General features: G+C 51.7%; 1 protein-coding gene and 1 pseudogene across 2 annotated transcripts in view; both read left to right on the forward strand.

The window, feature by feature from the left end:
- LOC149339615 (uncharacterized) overlaps nucleotides 1-23,738 on the forward strand; it is a 210,747-nt gene that overhangs the window by 109,965 nt on the left and 77,044 nt on the right. The window lies entirely within an intron of this gene.
- LOC149339617 (uncharacterized) lies at nucleotides 5,949-12,022 on the forward strand (annotated as a pseudogene).

Below are 23,738 nucleotides of genomic sequence, written 5' to 3' on the forward strand. Positions count from 1 at the left end.
TGTTCGACTATAGACCGTATTCACGCTTTCAGTCAGGTGATACAGAAACGTGGAGGATATAACCAACCCGTCTATATTGCATTCGTATAGATTACGAGAAAGAATTTGACTCAGTAGGAACCTCAGCAGCCATAGAGACATAGCGGAATCAGGGTGTAGAAAAGCCTTGTGTAAAAATACTGGTCCTACAGAGGGCCACTGCAAACCCATCCACTTCCATTACTGGACCGATTACTTACTTGTGCTGCTGGGATTTATAGTCCTCCATAAAGTCGCCAATAAAATTCCAATAAGGAAGGGTGTCAGGCAAGCAGACACGATCTCGCCAGTGCTATTCACCGCTTGTTTACAGCAGACATTCAGAGTCGTGATTGGGAACAGTTGGGAACGAGAGTTAATGGAGAAATCTGCGATTCGCTTATGACAATGCCTTGCAACGTCGTTCAGGAGATGACTGCAAAGCATGATAAATGAGCTAGAAAGGCAGAGCAGACCGGTGGGACTAAAAATTAATATGCTAAAAACTGAAGTATTGTTCAACACCTTCGGAAGGGAACAGCAGTTTACAATTGGTAGCGAGGTGCTGGAAGTGGCTGAGAATACGTCTACTTAAAGCAGGTAGTGACCGGTGATCTGGATCATGAGACGGAAATAACTATAAGAATAAAAATTGTGTGGAGCGCATTTGGCTGTTTCTCTCAGATCATGAATGACAGTTTACCTGTATCATCCCTAAATAGAAAAGTATATAACAGCTCTATCTTAGTTACCTGATCTTTTATTTATGTATTTGACTCGGGGTTGCTCGTGACTAGCGGGAGCAATCTTATGTGTATACTGCCTGTAAGGAGGAGCCGACAAGCCGCCTGTGAGTCGGTCACGATGTGGTAGGAATAGGATCGGCCGGTAGCATTCCCGTGCTGTATGGCGAGGGCTATCGCAGCCACTTCTGACTGTAATTTGATGCAGTTATGTGAGGAAAGGCTGACGAGATCTTGGTAGTTGGGACCAACCGCGGTGGCTACCACTGCGTTTCCATGTGGAGAGGGATATAGGGCTCCGTCTACGTAGACTGGACTGCCCTACCGCTCATTCCTGTCATTCGTCTTATGTGATTTACTATGGCTATTCTTCACCCTTCATGGGAGTAGGCAAAGAGAACACTTGCTCACAACAGAAACGGGCAGACAAATCCTACGAAGGGTCGGATACCGGGCCGCCTTACATATAGTCCAGTCTACAACCAACATTTCTTTGGAAAATAGAGCTAGCATAAGCGTAGCTCCAATACCCAAGAGAGAGAGGCAAACTTCTTGATTGCTGAAGAAAGGATATTCAAGGGCTTCTGAGTGGGCCGCCTATTCTGGCAGACCACAGGCTTGCGCGGCAGCGAGGGCCCTGTGTGCCGGTCCGCGCTGGTGATCAGGGCCTCCGCTGAGCAGAATAGCCTCCCGTTGCCCCGGGTCTGGGTTTAGTATAGGGTCGATAGCGGCATTTAGTTGGCAAGCCCACACCATGTGATAAGCCGAGGCTATTTCTACACAGTGTGGTATTGCGGTTTATAGATTGTGGGATACCAAAGGTTTAGTTTGGCGGGTCGTATAAAGGTATCCTTATGAGGGTGTCTTGAGTGTGGGCTTCTCAATCTTGCTTAGATCTTCGTGCGGCATAGGGTATGTGTGCCTCTCCAACCTGTGGTGTTGAAGGTGTTCGTTGTAAGTGGTCTCTGGTTGTGGATCGCGTTCCGCGGTCTCATCAGACACGGTCTCATCAGAGAAACTCTCGGGCTTGCCTGTGAGCCACTACCGGCATTCCCTCCCGTCTCGTCTATGTGGCCGGGGAACCAAGTAATGTTGGCTTTGTTATGTGGGTGCTTCTTCATTACTGAGAGTGCTGTCTGGTGTACTTGGCCTTTCATAAGGTTTCGGTAGGCGTTCTGGAAGTCTGTTAGGATGTTTGAGTTGGGTCTCGTAGATGGCTGCCTCCTCTGCGTTAGGGGGTTCATAGTTTTGATGATGCAGCGTTAACCAGACGTCCTTGTGGGTTGACAACAGCCAGGGTCATCCTTCCGCATTGAGGGCCGGCCGCGTGCACATAGAGAGTGTCCGGTTGGTCGTCCCACTTTCTACGGAGGACTTCTGCCCTGGCGTTTCTTCTTTGTATATCTAATTGTGGGTGCATGTGTCTGGCGATCGGAAAGATGTAGAGTCTCTTGTGTGTTGTCAGTGATAGGTGTGTCCTTTGGTCGATGTTTTAAGGCAGTGTCAAATGCATTTTGTCGAGTAGTAGGCGGTGCATCTGGGTTGTTGCTAGGCGGTTCAGCTGGGATGTTCTGTGAGCCTCCCAGGTTTCCCGGAGTGTCTGTGTAAACTACGGGAGACATTAATCTGGTCGTTGGTGCTGACTTGGAACGGCCCAGCGCCGTCTTGTCGGCAATCCTGACGACAGCCTCCAGCTTTGCCTCTTCTGCTTGGGAAAGGCGAAGGTACGCGGTCCCGTAGGCTAGACGTGATACCACGAAGGCTTGGACAAGACGGACCGTCTCCTTCTCCTTTAGACCGTGGTTCTTGTTCCTGACTGGGCAGGTACAATAATTTGGTGTGTTTTATTCGTGAGTTTGTTGATGGTCGTGGTGTTCTTTCTTCCCTGTGGTATATGTTGCCCGAGAATTTTGGATTCGGTTGGACTTGGACCGGAGGGATCCTAGATTGAGCACTGCCTGTCTCGAGGTTAGGAAGTCTGATGTAACTGCAAGCCTTGGCTCCGCAGTTGCTGTCCATCAGTCCGCCGAGGACCCCTGAGTGGCGTATATTATCAAATGCTCTCTCCAGGCCCAGTGCCAGGATGGCTCTTCTCTGGTGTTTGGTAGGCACTTCGATTAGGACCTTGTACAGGTGACGGAGGACGTCCTGCGTCGATAGGCGGGGCCGGAAACCAAACCGTGCGGGCAGCAGCAGGCCGTTCTCCTTCAAGTGTCTGGACAGTCTGGTGGTGACGACTCTTTCGAAGAGCTTGCCGAGACAGGAGGTTAGACAGATGAGTCTGAGATTGTCTAGGAGAAGGGGTTTGTTCTGTTTGGGAATGAATCTTAGCTCTGCAATTTTCCTTAATGTTGGGAGTCTGCCTTTGTTCCAATGGTGTGTATTGAAGTAGTTTACGAGGGATGTGATCTGGTCGTCAGAGAGATTATAAAGCATTCGGACATAGATTCCATCTGGTCCTGGCGAGGTGCTCTCATGAAGGCGAGCTCCGCTCTAGCCTCCTCTACTGTAATTGGGGCGTCGAGTTCATCGTTAGGGAGTCCCCTGTATTCTGGATGGGTTGTTGGTGGATCTGTGCATAAATATTTGTTTTGCAGCGTTTCAAGGATCTCCTCATTGGTGCCCGTGGATGAACGGATGATCTTGTTCTTTCTGTCGCGGTATTCCGACTTGCTTTGAGCGGGGTCAGTGAGGGCTCTTAGCAAGTTGGCTCTTAGCAGCTTGAGCATTGATTTGCTCTATGCGAAGTCGAAGCTTGCAAGTGTATCTCTGTTTCTTCCACCCCTTGATGAGACTTCGCCGTGCTTCCCAAAGATGGCGAAGGTGTGGGTCGACGCCGGGGCAGTCTTCGGTCGTTTGGATTTTCTTACGAAAGCGAGTTGGGTGGTTCTTGATGTTATGGCTACATTGGTTTATGTCGGTGAAGGGGATGTCTAAAAGGGGTTGGGACTCCCGTCATTTGTGCCAGTCCGTGATACGAGCGCTATCGATCTTCCTCTTAAATCAGCCGGGGATTATATGGGCTGATGGATAGGGTATAATGGTCGCTACCCAAGTGTTAGTCGGTGTTGCTCCAGCTTAGGTTTGCAGCATCCTTGACTGGTGTGAGGCCCGGACAGGCGTCTCGAGTGACGCTGTTGCCCATTCTGGTTGGAAACGTGGCGTCCGTGAGAAGCGAGAGCCTCTCGTGAGCCTCTCGCGAACCTCACGTAAACCTCACGCGAAACTCGTGGAAATCGCAGCGTCCATGATTAGAGCGAGCTCCCTTTGAGCTGGTGTCCACGCGTATATACTTCACGTCTCCCAAACGTAGCTCTTCGCATGTGGTGTGGAGGCCACTGCGTACGCGCAGGCTACGCACGTAAAAATGTGTTGGACGCTTAAGCTTCGCTTTTAAAAGTGGGACGCGGCAGCGTGTTGCAGCGCTGCCAGGGAGTCCAAGGAACGCCATCGCCCGTTCGGCGCGACGCCTCGCCCGTCGGACAAATCGAATATTTGTTTTGTTTTTTTTGAGGAAAGGAAATGACTCAGTAACAGGCTCACTTATCTTGGTGGCCACCCGAACCGCGCACGAAAGGTTTTTTTTTTTTTGCGCAGCCCCCGATTATAGGTCGCCGGTTCCCCCGATTATAGATAGCTTGTCGGTTCGAATCCCTGCCGCGAGCTAGGCTGTAATTTATAGTAAGTTTATGCTGCACAACACGCTGAATCGTATGACACTATCCGGAACATTCTGCGGCACACGGTTAGCATGATACGACTGTTTTTTTTATGTACCCCCCCACTCACACACACACACACACCTTGATTATTTCCTACAAGCGGTGCCGTCAACTACTACGCCGACGGCTTTTGTAGCGTAAGCTTCAGCTGCCGCGGTGGCTCAGCGGTTATTATACTCGGCTGCTGACCCGAAAGACGCAGGTTCGATCCCGGCCGCGGCGGTCGAATTTCGGTGGTGGCGAAGTTGTAGACGCCCGTGTACTGTGTCATGTCAGTGCACGTTAAAGAACCGCAGGTTGTCGGAATTTCCGGAGCCCTTCACTAGAGTGTCCCTCATGGCGTGAGTCGCTTTGGGGCGTTAAACCTCTTGAACTAAACTAAATTAGCTCCACAGCCGTATTGACCTGCGTTGTTCTGAACAATTTTGCGGACTCCTAGCATAGCCCGTCGAGGCGTTGTCGGACCACTTCCGGTTTGGTGACGTCACACTCGCTCTCATGACATGACATTGTCGTCGTTACCGCACATCACGTGGTGACGTCATCACTGATAGGTCGCCACGTGTGGTACGAGAAGGCGACACCGCCGCATAACTAAACACACAAAAAGAAGTTTATTGTGTACCGTCACAGCGCCCCCCCCCCCCCGCCCCACTTGGAAGGGGTTGATACAAAAGCACTGATAAAAACTGCAAGACACAGATAGGTACTGCAGATACACAAATCTCGCCTATACACTATACACAGGGTAGCACGCAAAGGCTAACAACTAAACTGCGGAGATTACTGAGCTACCGCTGGACGGAATATTACTAACAGGCCTGGGTAACCAAGTGCTACCGCCCTTAACACGTGTATAGGGGCCGCGCTTGGCCAAATTGTACTACCATTTCTTTTCTTTCACAGTTTCGAGACAACAGGAATTTATGAAGCCTTCAATAATTGAACAAGCTGCATACATCGTTTAATTAAAAAAAATGAAAATTTTCCGCAAATAAATCTGAAATTCGGTGGTAAGCAATGGCAGATTATCGCGAGAATTTTCCACCAATACATGTTGGTAGGCCCCGGTTGGACCCAGCCATGTGGCCTGCCGTCGTAACTCAGTCGTTACGGCATGTTACGGTTCGTGACCAGTCGAGTACTCTACTCGACTCCTTACCTTCACCTGCGCAAAGTTGACGAGAACGCCCTCGAGGTGATTCTCGGAAAGATGTACAAGCGTGCCCTCGATCTCTCGGTGAACACGTCCAACCAGTGCCTCATGGGCCTGGCGATGGTAAACACTTTCGCTGAGCTCCGGGAGGCACACTTTACCAATCAATACACAAGACTTTCAAAGACGCCGTCAGGACGCCGCCTATTAGCCCGACTACACATCCGCCACCCAACACTGACGGAAGAGCGCGTACGCATCCCCGAAGTCTGGAGATACGCCCTGCACGTGCGTCCTCTTCCGGCCAACATGACACGTGACGACCACAGTGGCAGGCGCCTTGCGTGGACGGAGACACTGACCCGCCACTATGGAAACAAACGCGGAATCTTCTACGTGGACTCCTCCGGCCCTCACCATGGGGGGTGGTATACGGCTGCAGTCGTCCACCAAAACGTCGTGGTGAATGGCCTAACGTTCCGAGCTCAAGACATAACACATGCGGAGGCGGTCGCCATTGCGCTAGCCGCCGCAGACCAGGACTCGCGAGTTATCATTACCGAGCAAAACATCGCTATTCTGAGCAACCCAGATCCGGACCTCACTGAACAGATATGCAACATCCAAGCAATCAATCTAGGAGGAAAGGAATATTCAATGAGCGCTTATGCAGCCTCACCAGATAACTCATGTAAAGGCATCATTACCGGCACCTTACCGATACCTTCAGAAGAGGAATTACTAAACTGCACGGAAACATATGCCCAACAAATCAACATCATTCAAGCGAGGCCTTTCGGCACCAAGGGGGCATGTCTATATACCTTTGAAGGCAAAGCAGTGCCACGGTTTGTCTACCTCAGCGGCATCGAATACAGGTGCAAACCATTCCGACGAGTGATGCAGGTTTGCGGATGCTGCCTGAAAATAGGGCACCGTGCTGACATTTGTCCCACTCCGCAGGAGAAAAGATGCTACAGTTGCGGAGTACGCAATCCTCCACCAGGACATGTCGATTGCAAAAAGTACTGCATCGTCTGCGACACATCGGACCACTCCACCATTGACACGAACTGCCCGGCAAGACAGAACTACACCACAAGAGGGAAAAAGACAAGCAAAGCTGATGAAGCCGTAATCCGACGTCATCATTATAAAGACATTGCTGCACAGAGCCAAATGCAGAAGAACCAAAAGCCTGAGCAGAAGCAAAAGAATGCGCAGAAGAACAAGACTGAGCAGGAGCACGAGACTGAGCATCGGCCCAAATTTAACCAAACCCAAGCCGACCGGCCGGGAGAACTTCAAGGATATAGCAACAGCACAACACTTCCCACGAAAGGGAATCAGAAAAACGGTCCAAGCAAGGCACTCGCCATCCATCCAAAGAAAGCTTGGAACCAAAGCACAGAACAATGGCCACCCCTCCCACCACTGAGGAAGGAAAGCCCAGTGGCCACCACGGGTGCCCAGACACCTTTGGAGCAGACCATGGAGACCGAGACCTCAGAACCGTCGGACAACCAAGATAGCAAAGACCACACGGAAAAGCGCAGTGTGGACACCGTGAACGCCGGATATAAAACTTCACAACGCGATTTCGCACAACTTCAACCCCTTCGGGTGCCCAGTGGTACCGAGACAGACGCCACCGAGCCATGGTCCTGTACCTCGAAAGCCAGTGATTGCGCATCCCACATCCAGGAGACCCAGGAGACGCAGTCACTCCGGAACGCTGCACCCGAGAAAGAAGCCGGCTCTGCTAAAAGCGGGGAGTCGTCCGTCCAAGCAGCCTCCACTCCCACCTCTTTTCGAAACCCTGACTCCCCTATTACACCTCAAGAGGCGGTTAAACAGTACATACGTTCCGCTGAATTTCGCTCAGAAATCACTACCATAATAAATACTATAGTTGCTGAACAACTCGGAGCGATGCAGCAACAGCTCATACTAGCCCAGGCACAGTTGATACAGTCCATGGCTGACAGGATAGAAGCTACGATTAACACATGCCTGGAAAAACATGAAGCCGGCATCAACATGCTTTTCGAACTTGTACCGCATCAGGAATTGCCTCGCAAGCAGCGCGCAGTTGAACCCGCTGCCTGTCCTCATCCACTCTATCCAGACCAGCAACATGGCGCAGAACAATAACACGCGAAAACATCGGCGGCGACACCAGTCCAACACACCAGCAGAAACAATTATATGGCAATGGAACTGTCGCAGCATACGCCGAAAACAAGCACAACTAGACGCATATATAGCAAACTCCCCCCCTCCCTCCCCCCCCCCCCATGTCATCGCTCTGCAAGAGACGGAAACAAATCGCTTTGATATCCGCGGTTATCACACGGCAGCCCTTACACCACGTACGGCAATCCTGACACTCGCATCCATGCCGGTACTAGACCGCACACCGACAAACACGCCCGACAGCAAGGGCACTCAAAATACCGCGATAGAGCTCAGCTCACCAGGACACACATATGGCCTCACTATTATTAACATATACAGCAATCCTAAAGATAAAGGCAGAGTTATTCCGGGTATCCTGGGCTCCTTCCGTTCCTCAAACCTTCTTGTGGTGGGTGATTTTAATGCACGTCACACGCACTGGGGATACAACTCGGATACCCCCAAAGGTAACCTGATTTCTACCGCAATGGCTGATTACAACCTTAGCCTGATCACAAACCCCACCGTACCCACTCGCATTGGCACAAGCGTCACCCGCGACACCACACTCGATCTCACATGGGCCACACCGAACATAATCGTTAAATCTCACACGGTGCTCCAGGATAGCCTTGGAAGTGACCACTTTCCAGTCTCCACTATTATATCTTATGATTCCAAGATTTTCAACCCTCGTTCGCAGCTTCTCACTGACTGGGATAAATTGCGCTCATATTTGGCAACTGATTCGACAGAACCCCGCACTGTCACTGACTGGACAGACCGTCTGGTGAAGGCCATCCAGGCGAACAGCAAAAGCATTAAAAATACCCCTAAGGCACCGCAGGTTGATCCGCATCTGGCTCATCTATGGGAGGCCCGACAGGGACTTCTCAAGCGCTGGCGTCACCAGCGACACAATCGTAAATTGCGACTCCGCATAGCCGCTCTCACTCGCGAGGCAGAAGAATACGCGAACACGCTAGCCCGCGCAAACTGGGCAACCTTTTGTAACGACCTCAAGGGTACATTAAGCACTAAACGCACGTGGTCCCTCCTACGCGCTCTCTTGGATCCAACAACCACTAAATCTCAGACACAAGTAAACACACAACGTCTAATACAACTAGAGCTCCAAAAGGGCACCGACGTAATTGGCCAACTACGGGACACTTACATACCCCAGTCGGCAGATCCACCCAATCTACCTCCACCTAACCCAGAACTTGATGCCGACATCACCTTAAGCGAAGTCCGCCGAGCACTCTTTAGTATTCGCCGCTCTACGGCGCCGGGGCCGGATGGCATAACGTACAAGGCACTACTCAATCTGGACGATGTCTCTCTCCAGGAACTCACGGAGCTCTTTAATAACCACTGGCAAGCTGGGACGCTCCCATCAGCCTGGACCCATGCCAGCATGCGATTTATACCCAAACCGGGCAAAGCCCTCACTCTTCAAAATTTGCGCCCCATCTCCTTAACGAGCTGTGTCGGCAAGCTCTTCGAGCATGTCATTCTCAATCGCCTGCAACCATTCCTAGAAACAACAGGCTTTCTCTCAAACGTTCAATTCGGCTTCCGCCCAAACATCTCGGCGCAAGACGTACTTCTCGCGCTTAAAGAGTCCCTCTTTTGCACTAAGCGTCGTACAGCCTCTACGCGAGCCATACTGGCCCTGGATATCCATAAGGCTTTCGACACAGTAAGCCATGACCATATCCTCACGACATTAGCCACCACGGGGTGTGGCACCCGCATATGGCAATATATTCGGGCCTTCCTTCAGGGGCGCACGGCAGACCTCCACCTTGGGGATATTGCCTCCCAGCCTTTCCCCCTGCCTAACCGGGGAACCCGACAAGGGGCGGTTCTATCACCTTTACTCTTTAACATTGCCCTAGCGCCACTGGCAAAGGCCCTTGCTGCTGTCCCAGGGCTCCACACAGCCATATACGCAGATGATATAACCCTCTGGACAACGGGAGGATCCCTTGGAACAGCCCAGGATATCCTGCAATCTGCCATAGACATCACCACCACTCATTTAGCAAACACAGGCCTCCGTTGCTCTCCAAATAAATCGGAGCTCCTGCAGCTGAAACCCCTCCGCAGTGACCCCCCGATTGAACTGCACATGTACGGGAATCCAGTGCCCATTGTGCCTCAGGTGAAGATTCTCGGCCTTCTAATTAACAACACACTCGATGCAACCGCCACCCTTCAGCTCTTGCAGAGACAGACCAAACAGGTCGCTGCACTTATCAGGCGGGTGGCAGCACGCAATCATGGGCTGTCTGAACGCGAGACCCTCAATATGACAAATGCACTAATCATTAGCCGCATTACATACCACCTTCCATACCACATACTCGCTCAGCGGCAAAGAAAACAGGCAGACATCCTAATACGCACGGCTGTCACCTCTGCCTTACGTCTTCCACGGACGGTTAGCACGAAACGTCTCCTGGCCACTGGTACCCACAAAACAGTGATCGAATTAATAGAGGCTCAACGCACCAACCAATTAGTCCGCCTGAGTCGCACGGAAACAGGACAATGCCTACTGCGACAGCTACGTCTCAATCCACCAATTCCCACCCCAACAAGTCCTACACCTTACATGATTTCTCTGCGCACGCAGGATCACATATATCAGTAGCCCCTACCGCGCAATATGAGTGCTAGTCTCCATCACGGTAGGCGGCAGGCACGAGCGAGCTATTACACCAAAACATACAGCAACCGCTCCGATATCCTTTATGTGGACGCGGCACAAAATTCTAAACCAGGATATTTCACGGCAGTCGCAGCCTATGAAGACGGCACAGTGGGGGCTGCCGCCACTATTCGAACTAATTCGCCTGCAGAGGCGGAAGGAACCGCCATCGCACTTGCTCTGGCCCACTCCATCATTGACAAAAACATAACCGAAATTTGCACAGATTCACAGGCCGCGTACCGCCACTACCTAAAGGGCGTGGCGACTCCGGCAACACACCGTATTCTTACCACGGCCACCTCTCTAGACCGAACGGTTACTCTGTCGTGGGTCCCTGGGCATGCCTCGATCCCCGGTAATGAGCGCGTTCATGCGCTGGCCCGAGAACTCTCCTCCCGGACCCCGGAGGATCAGGCACCCAACCCTGCGCAAGAAGCCCCTTCAGTCCTCTCTACATATCACCAAATTACCACATTTTACAAATTCAGCCGCATGACACTGCCACCACCCCACAATACCTTGTCGCCCTTATCCAGCGCCACATGGCGGCAGTTACAGACAGGCTGCTTTATTTCACCCCACCGCCTCTCATGTTTTCATCCCACCTTTCCTCCTGATTGTAACACCTGTGGCGTGCCCAAATCCACACTTTTCCATTACCTTTGGGAATGTCCTTCCCCAAAGGCAGTATCCCCCATCCCCAATCCCACTCATTCTTCCTGGGAGGCTGCTTTACGGACCGCTCAGCCCGCTGGCCAGAAATGGCTAGTGGATCGGGCTTTACGTGAAGCACTAGCCCGTGGACTCCTGGACCAGTAGGGGACCACCCTGGAAGTTTTTTTTTTGTGTGTGTGTATAATAAAGTTGTTTCCATCCATCCTACCGACTCGACAGGGACCTGAAGAAATATTAAACAGGGATACATTCCTTCCTTTGCGTATCGTATCCTTCAAAATAGCGACTACCTCGGGGCCCCTTGTCTCGAACGATCGTATGGGCTCCTGCTCACAGGGGCCTCAAAGGCAGTGAAACGGCAGATGCCGCCGCCCGCGCGCTCACTCTCCGGGCAACGCCTTCAGACCCTTGCGAAACGGATCCTGAACCCAATCCGGCCCTCACTTTTCGACAAATTACTGAATTATACCAATCCGGCCATGCAGTTTATCCTAAGCCCTGTAGGGGCCTTACAAAGACGGAGGAACGCACATTCCTCAGTCTTTACACGAGAACACTGCTGTGCCCGGCAGTTTTAAAGCACTTCGATCCTGCTCGTACAGGAAAGTGTCCGTACTGTGCGGAAAAGTCTTCGGACATCTTTCACATGGTATGGGCATGTCAGTCAACCCCGAACCCCGCCCCAAAACCCAACCCCACCCGGGAGGACTGGGAGGCAGCTCTGCTCGGCTGCTCTGACCTGGTGAGCCAGAAGGCCCTGGTCGAGCGCGCCCGAGCCGCAGCGGTCGCCGAAGGGCTCCTGTACTGATGAGCGCACCTAGTGGTTGTGAGAGGTGGCCCTTTCTGGGATACCCCAAACTCCCTCCATATTTTGTAACAATAACCCCGCCGCGGTGGCTGAGCGGTTATGGTGCTCGGCTGCTGGCCCGAAAGACGCGGGTTCGATCCCGGCCGCGGCGGCTGAATTTCTTTGGAGGAGAAATTCTAGAGGCCCGTGTGCTGTGCGATGTCAGTGCACGTTAAAGAACCCCAGGTGGTCGAAATTTCCGGAGCCCTCCACTACGGCGTCTCTCATAGCCTTAGTCGCTTTGGGACGTTAAACCCCATAAACCAAACTAAACCAAACCTATTTTGTAACAATAATAAAAATTTTTCAGACAGACAGCGCCCCTGAGGACGGGCGAGAAAATCCTGACCGCGGCGGCCGCGTTACTATAGAGGCGAAAACTCACCCTTGTGTACGATGTGAGTGCATCGATCACCTGTTTAAAAAATTAGCTGTGGCTTAGCTCTGGTTAAGCCTGAGTGATTGCGAAAGCAATAGCTCCCTGGCTGCGCTTGGCTCTGCTGGTGGTTTGGCATTCAGAGAGTGCATGAAACTACTCTCGCTCACTGAACTTGTAGAAGGCCGCCGGGCTCGCCATTGTGCGGCATAGGCGCGTTGCTTAGCCAACCGCTCTTGCCTTTCTTCATCTGTCTCCTCGGCACGGCGCCGGCGTTTGCGCGCAGCACGTCGCTCCAGCGACGCCTTCTACAACTCCTCAGACATGACTAAGCGGAGCGCGCCTGCGGCGCCCCGTTTATCCTCTCCTAGCGAGCGCCCTCACGCGGCGGGCCGAGGAGGCCGTCACGTGGTAGCCGCCGCGCCGAGCGAAGGAACGACTACGGCCGATGAGACGAGTTGGGGCCCCTGCTCTCTTCTGGTTGTGACGTCACGCTGTCACGTGGTCGTGCGCCGGAGCGAAGGAACGTCCTCCACCGACGGCAGAAAAGTGCTAGCAGTATTGCTTTCGCAATAAAACGGCTCCTCAGGTGGTGGTGGTGGTGAAAACATTTATTCAGAAGGGACAGGAGGTATGTTTGGATTAGCCCGTAAGGGACCGATCCTTACAAACACTAGGTGGAGGTCCCTAGTTTGGGACCCCAGTGGCCGTGGCCGCCGCCCGGGCGCGCCCGACTAAGGCTTGTTGGGCCTGTAAGTCGTGACAGCCGGGCAGGGTCGCCTCCCAGTCCTCCCGGGTTGGGTTAGGGAGGGGGGGAATGGCCGGGTTGGAGGGGCAGGCCCACACCATGTGATAGGTGTCTGAAGACACCGCACTACAGTGCGGGCAGTTGCCGCTAAAGGAGGGGTCGAAATGTTTTAGTGCTGCCGGGCACAGCACTGTATTGGTGAAGAGGCGGAGAAGGAGCCGCTCATCCGCCGGTTGTTGCTGCGACGCGCGTCTTTTCTTTCCTTTTTTTTCTTTCCTCTGATTTTAACTCTCCTCTATCTGCACGTGGCAGCGGTGGTGGCTCGGCTGGAGCCAGTTGGCAGGCCCATGCACTTTCCTTTTCATTCTTCTCTCAGTCGCAACAAAATGTGGGCTCTGACTTTGCGAAGTGGTGGTGGTGGTAAAAAAAATTCGCTGTGGCTTAGCTTGGTTATGCCAGGTAATTACGAAAGCAATATACCTACGCCATGGTAGAGCTGGTAGTGTAGCTAGTGGTGGTGCTTGTGGTTAGACTTGTGGTGATGCATCGGTTATACAATCCAATCCAAACCAATCCATTCCAATCCCATCCAATCCCATCCAATCCATTCCAATCCATTACAATTCAATCCACTCCACTACAATCCATTCCAATTCAATCCACTCCACTACAATCCATTCCACTTCTATCGAATCCAGTCCAATGTAATGTAATCTAATCTAATCTAATCTAATCCAATCCAGTCTAATCCAATCTAATGCAATCAAGGTAAAATGAAGGTCAATGGTGGTCACCGCCGCGGCACGATGGTGGTAACCGGCCGCGGCACGGCAAAGGCGTCAAAGTGCAAGTAGTATTGCTCTCGCAATAAAACATTTATTGGGGCTCTACATGGATAGGAGATATGCATGGATAAGGGACAGGTCCTTCGCTTGGGACCTCAGTGACGGTGGCCGCCGCCCGGGCGCACCCGACTAAGGCTTGTGGAGCCTGAAAGTCGTGTCAACTGAGCAGGATCGCCTCTCAGTCCTCCCGTGTTGGGATGGGGATGGACGGAATAGCCGGTTTGGAGGGTCAGGCCCCCGCCACGTGTCAGGTGCCTGAAGACACCTCCCTACAGTACATGCAGCTGCTGCTAAAGAAAGAGTAAAAAATTTGGAGGACGCTTAAGCTTAGTCTTTAAGAGTAGGACGCGACAGTGGGTTGCAGCTTTGCCAAGGAGTCCACGGAACGCCATCGCCCGTTACGCGCGGCGCCTTGCCCGGAGAAAAGGTTGTTGTTGTTGTTGTGACTGAGAGAAGGATGAAGAGGAAATTGCACGGGCCTGCTACTGGCTCTAGCCAAGCCACCACCGCTGCCACGTGCAGATAGAGGAGAGTTAAAAGATCAGAGGAAAGAGAAAAAGGAAAGAAAAGACGCGCGTCGCAGCAACAACTGCGTCCGCCGGAGCGGACGCTGCTCAAAAAGAAGCGGCCGAAGCCGCGCTCGCCGAAGCGAGAACAGATACTCCTCGTGGCGGAAGCCGCGCTCAAACGACGCGTGTCTATATATCAGTGGACACCCGAACCGCGCCGTAAGGGAAGGAAAAAAATGAAAATTGGTTTTAAGGAAAGAAAACAAGCCTGTCTCTCTCTCATATCTCGGTGGGCACCCGAACCGCGACGTAAAGGCCTTAAGGAAAATGAAATGAAAATTGGTTTAAGGAAAGGAAATACTCATGTCGTGGTGTACACCCGAAAGGAATGGACACCACAGTACATGTCTCTAAAGCACCCTTCTAAGACAACACCAGTATTCACTAGACGCGCCTTTGTTCATTCCAAACCGTCGAGCTGGCGTGGCGGAGTGGTTAGCGTGCTCGACTCGCACACCGGAGACCCTGATTTGATTCCCCAACACGACCAATTTCCTACTCGGTTTTGTTTATTAATTAATGCATCTGGGATTTTTCGCTCACGGCCAACGTCGCCGACGCCGACACCGGCTTTTCTGCGACACGGGACCCGCAACGCTGTCGCGTTAAAATGTTTTAGGGCTGCCGGACGCAACAATGTACTGGTGAGACGTGGGCTATGGAAAATCACTTCACCGGCAGCCTCTGCGACTACCTCAGCGAAACAGGATTTTAACTTTCCTTCTCCTGCATTCCATTCCGCTATTCTAAACTTATGCCTCATACCAGGATTGTCTCTCACTCCAACCTTCCTCCCTTCCCTTACGGCGTGGTTCAGGTGTCCGCCGAGATGCGAGACAGATACTGCTCCATTTCCTTTCCTCAAAAACCAATTTACCTATTTTTTTTTACCACACTTCTCTAATGCGTTCTCGAGTGCTCTGCATGCGTTGGCATTGACAACGTTGTGCCATTTTAAGGGAAGAAAGTACAGATAACTGGCTCCCTGGGTCAGTAGACGCCTGAATCGCGCTTATAGGGACGTGGAGTGATGAGATAGAGATGGACTGCAGGGATTGACAACGTTGTGCCGGAAACGCGGCGCTCAAGCCATAGACCGTCGGCGTTCATTGTGTTCATTTGGCATTGGCGTTGACAACATTTTACACTCCGATCATTTTAAGGAAAGGAAGTGCGCATAACTGGCTCCCTGGGTCAGTGGAGGCCTGAATCGTGCTTATAGGGACGTGGAGTGATGAGATAGAGATGGACTGCAGGGATTGACAACGTTGTGCCGGAAACGCGGCGCTCAAGCCATAGACCGTCGGCGTTCATTGTGTTCATTTGGCATTGGCGTTGACAACATTTTACACTCCGATCATTTTAAGGAAAGGAAGTGCGCATAACTGGCTCCCTGGGTCAGTGGAGGCCTGAATCGCGCTTATAGGGACGTGGAGTGATGAGATAGAGATGGACTGCAGGGATTGACAACGTTGTGCCGGAAACGCGGCGCTCAAGCCATAGACCGTCGGCGTTCATTGTGTTCATTTGGCATTGGCGTTGACAACATTTTACACTCCGATCATTTTAAGGAAAGGAAGTGCGCATAACTGGCTCCCTGGGTCAGTGGAGGCCTGAATCGCGCTTATAGGGACGTGGAGTGATGAGATAGAGATGGACTGCAGGGATTGACAACGTTGTGCCGGAAACGCGGCGCTCAAGCCATAGACCGTCGGCGTTCATTGTGTTCATTTGGCATTGGCGTTGACAACATTTTACACTCCGATCATTTTAAGGAAAGGAAGTGCGCATAACTGGCTCCCTGGGTCAGTGGAGGCCTGAATCGTGCTTATAGGGACGTGGAGTGATGAGATAGAGATGGACTGCAGGGATTGACAACGTTGTGCCGGAAACGCGGCGCTCAAGCCATAGACCGTCGGCGTTCATTGTGTTCATTTGGCATTGGCGTTGACAACATTTTACACTCCGATCATTTTAAGGAAAGGAAGTGCGCATAACTGGCTCCCTGGGTCAGTGGAGGCCTGAATCGTGCTTATAGGGACGTGGAGTGATGAGATAGAGATGGACTGCAGGGATTGACAACGTTGTGCCGGAAACGCGGCGCTCAAGCCATAGACCGTCGGCGTTCATTGTGTTCATTTGGCATTGGCGTTGACAACATTTTACACTCCGATCATTTTAAGGAAAGGAAGTGCGCATAACTGGCTCCCTGGGTCAGTGGAGGCCTGAATCGTGCTTATAGGGACGTGGAGTGATGAGATAGAGATGGACTGCAGGGATTGACAACGTTGTGCCGGAAACGCGGCGCTCAAGCCATAGACCGTCGGCGTTCATTGTGTTCATTTGGCATTGGCGTTGACAACATTTTACACTCCGATCATTTTAAGGAAAGGAAGTGCGCATAACTGGCTCCCTGGGTCAGTAGACGCCTGAATCGTGCTTATAGGGACGTGGAGTGATGAGATAGAGATGGACTGCAGGGATTGACAACGTTGTGCCGGAAACGCGGCGCTCAAGCCATAGACCGTCGGCGTTCATTGTGTTCATTTGGCATTGGCGTTGACAACATTTTACACTCCGATCATTTTAAGGAAAGGAAGTGCGCATAACTGGCTCCCTGGGTCAGTAGACGCCTGAATCGCGCTTATAGGGACGTGGAGTGATGAGATAGAGATGGACTGCAGGGATTGACAACGTTGTGCCGGAAACGCGGCGCTCAAGCCATAGACCGTCGGCGTTCATTGTGTTCATTTGGCATTGGCGTTGACAACATTTTACACTCCGATCATTTTAAGGAAAGGAAGTGCGCATAACTGGCTCCCTGGGTCAGTGGAGGCCTGAATCGTGCTTATAGGGACGTGGAGTGATGAGATAGAGATGGACTGCAGGGATTGACAACGTTGTGCCGGAAACGCGGCGCTCAAGCCATAGACCGTCGGCGTTCATTGTGTTCATTTGGCATTGGCGTTGACAACATTTTACACTCCGATCATTTTAAGGAAAGGAAGTACGCATAACTGGCTCCCTGGGTCAGTAGACGCCTGAATCGCGCTTATAGGGACGTGGAGTGATGAGATAGAGATGGACTGCAGGGATTGACAACGTTGTGCCGGAAACGCGGCGCTCAAGCCATAGACCGTCGGCGTTCATTGTGTTCATTTGGCATTGGCGTTGACAACATTTTACACTCCGATCATTTTAAGGAAAGGAAGTGCGCATAACTGGCTCCCTGGGTCAGTAGACGCCTGAATCGTGCTTATAGGGACGTGGAGTGATGAGATAGAGATGGACTGCAGGGATTGACAACGTTGTGCCGGAAACGCGGCGCTCAAGCCATAGACCGTCGGCGTTCATTGTGTTCATTTGGCATTGGCGTTGACAACATTTTACACTCCGATCATTTTAACGAAAGGAAGTACGCATAACTGGCTCCCTGGGTCAGTGGAGGCCTGAATCGTGCTTATAGGGACGTGGAGTGATGAGATAGAGATGGACTGCAGGGATTGACAACGTTGTGCCGGAAACGCGGCGCTCAAGCCATAGACCGTCGGCGTTCATTGTGTTCATTTGGCATTGGCGTTGACAACATTTTACACTCCGATCATTTTAAGGAAAGGAAGTACGCATAACTGGCTCCCTGGGTCAGTAGACGCCTGAATCGCGCTTATAGGGACGTGGAGTGATGAGATAGAGATGGACTGCAGGGATTGACAACGTTGTGCCGGAAACGCGGCGCTCAAGCCATAGACCGTCGGCGTTCATTGTGTTCATTTGGCATTGGCGTTGACAACATTTTACACTCCGATCATTTTAAGGAAAGGAAGTGCGCATAACTGGCTCCCTGGGTCAGTAGACGCCTGAATCGTGCTTATAGGGACGTGGAGTGATGAGATAGAGATGGACTGCAGGGATTGACAACGTTGTGCCGGAAACGCGGCGCTCAAGCCATAGACCGTCGGCGTTCATTGTGTTCATTTGGCATTGGCGTTGACAACATTTTACACTCCGATCATTTTAAGGAAAGGAAGTACGCATAACTGGCTCCCTGGGTCAGTAGACGCCTGAATCGCGCTTATAGGGACGTGGAGTGATGAGATAGAGATGGACTGCAGGGATTGACAACGTTGTGCCGGAAACGCGGCGCTCAAGCCATAGACCGTCGGCGTTCATTGTGTTCATTTGGCATTGGCGTTGACAACATTTTACACTCCGATCATTTTAAGGAAAGGAAGTGCGCATAACTGGCTCCCTGGGTCAGTGGAGGCCTGAATCGTGCTTATAGGGACGTGGAGTGATGAGATAGAGATGGACTGCAGGGATTGACAACGTTGTGCCGGAAACGCGGCGCTCAAGCCATAGACCGTCGGCGTTCATTGTGTTCATTTGGCATTGGCGTTGACAACATTTTACACTCCGATCATTTTAAGGAAAGGAAGTGCGCATAACTGGCTCCCTGGGTCAGTGGAGGCCTGAATCGCGCTTATAGGGACGTGGAGTGATGAGATAGAGATGGACTGCAGGGATTGACAACGTTGTGCCGGAAACGCGGCGCTCAAGCCATAGACCGTCGGCGTTCATTGTGTTCATTTGGCATTGGCGTTGACAACATTTTACACTCCGATCATTTTAAGGAAAGGAAGTGCGCATAACTGGCTCCCTGGGTCAGTAGACGCCTGAATCGTGCTTATAGGGACGTGGAGTGATGAGATAGAGATGGACTGCAGGGATTGACAACGTTGTGCCGGAAACGCGGCGCTCAAGCCATAGACCGTCGGCGTTCATTGTGTTCATTTGGCATTGGCGTTGACAACATTTTACACTCCGATCATTTTAAGGAAAGGAAGTGCGCATAACTGGCTCCCTGGGTCAGTGGAGGCCTGAATCGTGCTTATAGGGACGTGGAGTGATGAGATAGAGATGGACTGCAGGGATTGACAACGTTGTGCCGGAAACGCGGCGCTCAAGCCATAGACCGTCGGCGTTCATTGTGTTCATTTGGCATTGGCGTTGACAACATTTTACACTCCGATCATTTTAAGGAAAGGAAGTGCGCATAACTGGCTCCCTGGGTCAGTGGAGGCCTGAATCGCGCTTATAGGGACGTGGAGTGATGAGATAGAGATGGACTGCAGGGATTGACAACGTTGTGCCGGAAACGCGGCGCTCAAGCCATAGACCGTCGGCGTTCATTGTGTTCATTTGGCATTGGCGTTGACAACATTTTACACTCCGATCATTTTAAGGAAAGGAAGTGCGCATAACTGGCTCCCTGGGTCAGTGGAGGCCTGAATCGTGCTTATAGGGACGTGGAGTGATGAGATAGAGATGGACTGCAGGGATTGACAACGTTGTGCCGGAAACGCGGCGCTCAAGCCATAGACCGTCGGCGTTCATTGTGTTCATTTGGCATTGGCGTTGACAACATTTTACACTCCGATCATTTTAAGGAAAGGAAGTGCGCATAACTGGCTCCCTGGGTCAGTAGACGCCTGAATCGCGCTTATAGGGACGTGGAGTGATGAGATAGAGATGGACTGCAGGGATTGACAACGTTGTGCCGGAAACGCGGCGCTCAAGCCATAGACCGTCGGCGTTCATTGTGTTCATTTGGCATTGGCGTTGACAACATTTTACACTCCGATCATTTTAAGGAAAGGAAGTGCGCATAACTGGCTCCCTGGGTCAGTGGAGGCCTGAATCGCGCTTATAGGGACGTGGAGTGATGAGATAGAGATGGACTGCAGGGATTGACAACGTTGTGCCGGAAACGCGGCGCTCAAGCCATAGACCGTCGGCGTTCATTGTGTTCATTTGGCATTGGCGTTGACAACATTTTACACTCCGATCATTTTAAGGAAAGGAAGTGCGCATAACTGGCTCCCTGGGTCAGTAGACGCCTGAATCGCGCTTATAGGGACGTGGAGTGATGAGATAGAGATGGACTGCAGGGATTGACAACGTTGTGCCGGAAACGCGGCGCTCAAGCCATAGACCGTCGGCGTTCATTGTGTTCATTTGGCATTGGCGTTGACAACATTTTACACTCCGATCATTTTAAGGAAAGGAAGTGCGCATAACTGGCTCCCTGGGTCAGTAGACGCCTGAATCGCGCTTATAGGGACGTGGAGTGATGAGATAGAGATGGACTGCAGGGATTGACAACGTTGTGCCGGAAACGCGGCGCTCAAGCCATAGACCGTCGGCGTTCATTGTGTTCATTTGGCATTGGCGTTGACAACATTTTACACTCCGATCATTTTAAGGAAAGGAAGTGCGCATAACTGGCTCCCTGGGTCAGTAGACGCCTGAATCGCGCTTATAGGGACGTGGAGTGATGAGATAGAGATGGACTGCAGGGATTGACAACGTTGTGCCGGAAACGCGGCGCTCAAGCCATAGACCGTCGGCGTTCATTGTGTTCATTTGGCATTGGCGTTGACAACATTTTACACTCCGATCATTTTAAGGAAAGGAAGTGCGCATAACTGGCTCCCTGGGTCAGTAGACGCCTGAATCGCGCTTATAGGGACGTGGAGTGATGAGATAGAGATGGACTGCAGGGATTGACAACGTTGTGCCGGAAACGCGGCGCTCAAGCCATAGACCGTCGGCGTTCATTGTGTTCATTTGGCATTGGCGTTGACAACATTTTACACTCCGATCATTTTAAGGAAAGGAAGTGCGCATAACTGGCTCCCTGGGTCAGTAGACGCCTGAATCGCGCTTATAGGGACGTGGAGTGATGAGATAGAGATGGACTGCAGGGATTGACAACGTTGTGCCGGAAACGCGGCGCTCAAGCCATAGACCGTCGGCGTTCATTGTGTTCATTTGGCATTGGCGTTGACAACATTTTACACTCCGATCATTTTAAGGAAAGGAAGTGCGCATAACTGGCTCCCTGGGTCAGTAGACGCCTGAATCGCGCTTATAGGGACGTGGAGTGATGAGATAGAGATGGACTGCAGGGATTGACAACGTTGTGCCGGAAACGCGGCGCTCAAGCCATAGACCGTCGGCGTTCATTGTGTTCATTTGGCATTGGCGTTGACAACATTTTACACTCCGATCATTTTAAGGAAAGGAAGTGCGCATAACTGGCTCCCTGGGTCAGTAGACGCCTGAATCGCGCTTATAGGGACGTGGAGTGATGAGATAGAGATGGACTGCAGGGATTGACAACGTTGTGCCGGAAACGCGGCGCTCAAGCCATAGACCGTCGGCGTTCATTGTGTTCATTTGGCATTGGCGTTGACAACATTTTACACTCCGATCATTTTAAGGAAAGGAAGTGCGCATAACTGGCTCCCTGGGTCAGTAGACGCCTGAATCGCGCTTATAGGGACGTGGAGTGATGAGATAGAGATGGACTGCAGGGATTGACAACGTTGTGCCGGAAACGCGGCGCTCAAGCCATAGACCGTCGGCGTTCATTGTGTTCATTTGGCATTGGCGTTGACAACATTTTACACTCCGATCATTTTAAGGAAAGGAAGTGCGCATAACTGGCTCCCTGGGTCAGTAGACGCCTGAATCGCGCTTATAGGGACGTGGAGTGATGAGATAGAGATGGACTGCAGGGATTGACAACGTTGTGCCGGAAACGCGGCGCTCAAGCCATAGACCGTCGGCGTTCATTGTGTTCATTTGGCATTGGCGTTGACAACATTTTACACTCCGATCATTTTAAGGAAAGGAAGTGCGCATAACTGGCTCCCTGGGTCAGTAGACGCCTGAATAGCGCTTATAGGGACGTGGAGTGATGAGATAGAGATGGACTGCAGGGATTGACAACGTTGTGCCGGAAACGCGGCGCTCAAGCCATAGACCGTCGGCGTTCATTGTGTTCATTTGGCATTGGCGTTGACAACATTTTACACTCCGATCATTTTAAGGAAAGGAAGTGCGCATAACTGGCTCCCTGGGTCAGTAGACGCCTGAATCGCGCTTATAGGGACGTGGAGTGATGAGATAGAGATGGACTGCAGGGATTGACAACGTTGTGCCGGAAACGCGGCGCTCAAGCCATAGACCGTCGGCGTTCATTGTGTTCATTTGGCATTGGCGTTGACAACATTTTACACTCCGATCATTTTAAGGAAAGGAAGTGCGCATAACTGGCTCCCTGGGTCAGTAGACGCCTGAATCGCGCTTATAGGGACGTGGAGTGATGAGATAGAGATGGACTGCAGGGATTGACAACGTTGTGCCGGAAACGCGGCGCTCAAGCCATAGACCGTCGGCGTTCATTGTGTTCATTTGGCATTGGCGTTGACAACATTTTACACTCCGATCATTTTAAGGAAAGGAAGTGCGCATAACTGGCTCCCTGGGTCAGTGGAGGCCTGAATCGCGCTTATAGGGACGTGGAGTGATGAGATAGAGATGGACTGCAGGGATTGACAACGTTGTGCCGGAAACGCGGCGCTCAAGCCATAGACCGTCGGCGTTCATTGTGTTCATTTGGCATTGGCGTTGACAACATTTTACACTCCGATCATTTTAAGGAAAGGAAGTGCGCATAACTGGCTCCCTGGGTCAGTGGAGGCCTGAATCGCGCTTATAGGGACGTGGAGTGATGAGATAGAGATGGACTGCAGGGATTGACAACGTTGTGCCGGAAACGCGGCGCTCAAGCCATAGACCGTCGGCGTTCATTGTGTTCATTTGGCATTGGCGTTGACAACATTTTACACTCCGATCATTTTAAGGAAAGAAAGTACAGATAACTGGCTCCCTGGGTCAGTGGAGGCCTGAATCGCGCTTATAGGGACGTGGAGTGATGAGATAGAGATGGACTGCAGGCATTGACAACGTTGTGCCGGAAACGCGGCGCTCAAGCCATAGACCGTCGGCGTTCATTGTGTTCATTTGGCATTGGCGTTGACAACATTTTACACTCCGATCATTTTAAGGAAAGAAAGTACAGATAACTGGCTCCCTGGGTCAGTGGAGGCCTGAATCGCGCTTATAGGGACGTGGAGTGATGAGATAGAGATGGACTGCAGGGATTGACAACGTTGTGCCGGAAACGCGGCGCTCAAGCCATAGACCGTCGGCGTTCATTGTGTTCATTTGGCATTGGCGTTGACAACATTTTACACTCCGATCATTTTAAGGAAAGGAAGTGCGCATAACT

Source organism: Amblyomma mixtum, chromosome 6 (assembly GCF_055824585.1).
Source record: "Amblyomma mixtum isolate Tamu chromosome 6, ASM5582458v1, whole genome shotgun sequence".
NCBI lineage: Eukaryota > Metazoa > Arthropoda > Arachnida > Ixodida > Ixodidae > Amblyomma > Amblyomma mixtum.